The 4,678-nt window shown below is 40.3% G+C and overlaps 1 long non-coding RNA gene across 1 annotated transcript; it reads left to right on the plus strand.

Moving 5' to 3' along the window:
• The first annotated feature begins 1,425 nt into the window (after nucleotides 1-1,425).
• Nucleotides 1,426-3,708, plus strand: LOC307214033. The gene is made up of 2 exons (XR_013837844.1): nucleotides 1,426-2,050; nucleotides 3,640-3,708. It is a non-coding gene; the product is annotated as an uncharacterized lncRNA (long non-coding RNA).
• Nucleotides 3,709-4,678: the final 970 nt, after the last annotated feature.

The following is a 4,678-nucleotide window of genomic DNA, read 5'->3' on the forward strand; positions in this document are numbered from 1 at the left end:
TTCCCTTTGTCGATAACACTATACAACAAAAGTGAATTCCTGAGTTGAAGAATGCCAGTGCCTCTTCTGTGTCTCTGTTTTGCTGCATGGGTTCCATGTGAGAGAGGCCAGTAATCATTTAAAAATTGGAGGTGTTTTGGTCTCATGGTTTTTCTGTTAAAAATGGTCATATAAAACCCATCCTTAGATGCAGATCATAAAAGTGCAGCACTTACAAAGGGCTCTGAGACAAGTGTGAATGTGGACCTGAGGATGACTCTGCTTGATCCCCTTCCCTTTCTTTGTCCACCTTCATTATGCCTCTGTCAAGCCCTCAGGATTTTCCCCAGGCCACACCCATCACTAGCCCTGCTCTGTGGCCTTCTCAGGTCCTTTTGCCTGGCTGGATTGTGTCCTTGTGAACATTCTTCCTGTTTGTTGGATGGAGAAGTGTGAGTGGGCATAGAAATATTTAACCAGGCAGAGGGCCTTCTCAGTAGTGGCACTAACCCTGTGGAATACCCTCCCATCTCCTGTCAAGTATATTACATTCAGGAGACATCTGAAGGTAGCCCTGTACAGGGAGGCTTTTTAAGGTTAAATGTTTTACTATGTTTTTATGTATGCTGAAAGCCACCCAGAGTGGCTGGGGTAACCCCAGTAAGACGGGTGCGGTACAAATTATTATTATTATTATTATTATTATTATTATTATTAACTTTTGTATAGCTGGAAGGTAGCCTACTGCACACGTATATCTATTGCTCTACCTAATCTTGCCTGCAGCTCCGCTCACCCCTTGGAAGTTTCCCCATGAGGCAGTGTGGGCCTTGAGCTGAGAAAGGTTACCCTCAGTTCGAAATAATTCATTGATGAAAGTGGATTCTGTTTTATTCAATATTTGAATGCCCCAAACAAATGAAAGCACTATAGTGAATCAGGCAGTTCCTTGAGTCACATAAAGATTCGGGGCATGTCCCTATTTAATTTTTTTACAAGAGTTTGGGAATCCTAGTGGGCATGCAATTGAGCAGAAGTCATTCTTGGGCAGGTGAGAACAGATGGGAAAGAGAAAGTGACGAAAGAATGGACAGAATCTGGCATTGATTAGTATTTTCTTTCATAGGTGGGATGAACAGAAAGGAATACTTATTAAATTCATAAGTTGAACAAAAGCCAAGTTTGGGCTGCAAACACTAAAGGGCATGACCAGAATACACAATAATCGTGGTAAACGGCATTTCCGTGTGCTGCGCTGGCTCGCCAGATGCAGCTTTGTCACGCTGGCCACGTGACCCGGAAGTGTCTCCGGACAGCGCTGGCCCCTGGCCTCTTAAGTGAGATGGGCGCACAACCCCAGAGTCTGTCAAGACTGGCCCGTACGGGCAGGGGTACCTTTACCTTTACCTTTATTGTGATGCAACAGAACAAGTCTGAGTAAGAAACAGTGAAATGACACTCAGTGTTTTTATCCATAGTAAGGTCACGTTGACTAGTACATAATGATAACTAATTGGCTAGACAGGGTAATAAAGATTCCATAGTGGTTTAGTAGCTGAGGTTTCTGAGAACTTTTCAAAGGCAGCATGTTGCAGTAATCTTAATGGCATGTAAGTAAGGCATGAGCAACTGTGGCCAGATCAGACATCTTCAGGAACAGGAGATCCAACTCTACCCCATATCATGGAAAGAGAAGCAGAAGATTAAGGTCCATAGGCCTGGATGAAGAAGAACTTCGACTGGTGACTAAGAAACAGATAGTGATGGCACCAGACCATTAGATTATGACAGGACCTAGATGATTATTTTAGAGTATTACGGTAAATCCTAAACATTAATGTGGACAGCAAAATAAATTACACTAATTTGGTATGGTGGGTGAGGGTTCAAGGTGGGCTTCTGGTGAGGAGACTGAAACCACTTTCTCTTCCTTTGGCCCTCCTGCTGCACCACTGTGAACAAAGCCATAGTTTCATCCAAACCTGGGACAAAGCCAGAGTTTAGCATTGAATTGCAATGATGTGACCAAGAAGTAAAGCAGTGAGCTGGAGAGAGAATCAGAGCAACATCTGTGAGTAATGTTTGATTTCTGTTCTAATCCAAGGCTGTGGGCTATGGGAGAAACAAGACCTTTTGGGGGGTGTTAATGCTGTGAACCCCTCCATTGTAGGCTCAGGTTGTATATATGTGTAAATAAATCATACATCATAATGACAACACAGTCTCTGTGTTATTCCAAATGGAAACACGAACCCTGAGAAGTGCCTTGGACTTCTGGAATCAAGCACCACCCAGCGATTGGGGTGGCATTCGGCAATAAGTATACAAGACAGAACTGGAACATGGAAGAGATCTGAAGAACTCTCTATGTCCAGAATGGAAATTTCACTAGCTTCAATTCCTTTAGGGAACACTTCTGTTTTAATTTTTATTCCAGGATTATTAAGTACACTGGACCTTTCTTGGTTTGATCTATGGCTCAAGTTTTCATAGTGAATGTGACTCCTTTGATGAAATTCTTCTTTGCCTTCTAAATAAAGATTATTACAGCTTGAGGTCAATTCAGGTTGCACTTCTGTTTAAAGGACTGCTGCTTCAGGGGATCATTTGGGAAGAGAATATTTTTGCAAGACATAAATCAACTCTCCTTAATTTAACTTTTAAGAAAAAAACACACAAAAAAAAACTTTTGGACGATGGCTCCTATAAATCTGAATGTGATTTTATTCTTGCCCTTTGGCTAATATTTAATATTGAATAGATTTATCTAGGTTTCACTGCAGGTTAAGGCCACTGCAGATTAAGTTAGAGGCCCCAGGACAGTCTGGCCTTTTGAGTAATGCCATCATATTTTGCTCTGTAAGGCGACATACACACATATATACAAATGAAATATGGACTGCAGAATATTCCAAGTCAAACTCAATCACGTAGTATCTCTGTATAGAGCTGCAAGCAGTTAGCATTCTTGCTTACCAATGATGCGAGTAAGCTGGATCTAAAGTGATATAGGCAGCATTCTGTTCACGCATGGGTGTGTTCCAGTTTTCCCTCCTGTGCCAACTCCAAAGTAGCACCCTATATACAACAAATATCTTTTGCAAGAATCAAGTATTCCCCCCTCCTCCATAGACATGTGGAAGCATTTTCCACAGAGGTAGAAAACAGGATTGAAGCCAGTCCTAAGCCAGTAATGTTTTCTTGCATTGTGCACCAGTATGTAACCTGATCATTATTTATGATTCACAACATTTTCTTATATTATTGTCATGAAGTGGAAGGACATTCGAAAACCTTGCAAAAGAAAACCCAGCTCCTATATTCCAGTTCAGCTGTACTGAGCATGTGCACTGCAGGGAAGGGCCATTGCTGAGTAGATAGATAGATGATAGATAGATAGATAGATAGATAGATAGATAGATAGATGATAGATAGATAGATAGATGATAGATAGATAGATAGATAACCATTGTAGATTTCTGTATGCTTCTTGAGATGTTTGTTAGTTTGAACTACTGCCAAGGACACATGTGGATAAATGCAACATGTAATTCAATATTAATTGACTGCCCTGACTAGTGGTTTTATATGTGGCTTTTGTTTGTGTTTGTTTTAAATACGGCATTCTTTTGATTAATGGGATATTTCCTTGATTTCTAGGTAAACCACTTTGTGGCCATCTATGGTGAATATTGAAAATAAATATCATCTTCTGTCTGCTGTGGAAAAGCATTTCCTTGCTCCCTTTTTCAGATTTTGTATATATCATCACAAAGCAGTTTGTGCCACCAACTACTGCTGTTTAACGTCACTGTTACATACAATGGAAATCCCAAAGCAAAGACAAGTGCAGGGCCTTCTATGACGGAAGCCAGAGTGCACGGAAATGCCATTTACCTTCCTGCTGCAGAGGTACCTATTTGTCTACTTGCACTGGTATGCTTTCAGTCTGCTAGGTTTGTAGAAGCACTTTGTTGTTTTTGTTTTTAATCTATCGGCTAATGCACCAATATCATGTTGCAGACTATTTTAGCAAAACAGCAACCTCACCCTGTCACTGAGGAAGAAACTACATTCTGTCTTGACTGAGTAAAGTTTCCTCTCTCTATTTGGCAAAGCCTAATTGAAATTTCAGGCTTGTAATGAAATACACTCATGAAAGCTTTTATTGTATAACAGGAAATTCACTTGCAAGTTTTGAGTGCTGTATACTTGCTTTCTCCTGAAAACGTTTAACCAAAGAGCAGAAGAGTTGACTAAGTCCTAGCTGGTCAGTTTGGTTTTTGACACTGAACATTTGCATGTAACTGGATCAGACAGAGAGATATGTTTAAAGGCAGCTGATTTCTGTCCACAAAAAAAAGCAATAGCACTGGTTGGAACAGGCATACTTCTTCTGTAAATCTGTCAGAGGTCATCATCATACAGAAGAAAATTCTAGATAAATTCCCTTTAGACACATGGAAGTTAGCATTAAGAATGATAATGGTATTTTCTTAACAAAGAAAATAAACCAGTGACTAAATTGGAACGAACCATCAGCAAAAGGCCTTGGGATCTTGAAACAGCTTCAGCCAAAGTTTCATGAATGACTGGCTGAATATTAGTAAAATAATGGTTTTTATAAGCAGACCCCATTTAGTGTCACTCATGACTGGAAAATAGCAGAAACCTAAGAGGAACATTTTAACAGCAGGAA

This window comes from Podarcis cretensis (assembly GCF_951804945.1).
Source record: "Podarcis cretensis genome assembly, chromosome: 4".
Taxonomy (NCBI): Eukaryota; Metazoa; Chordata; class Lepidosauria; order Squamata; family Lacertidae; genus Podarcis; species Podarcis cretensis.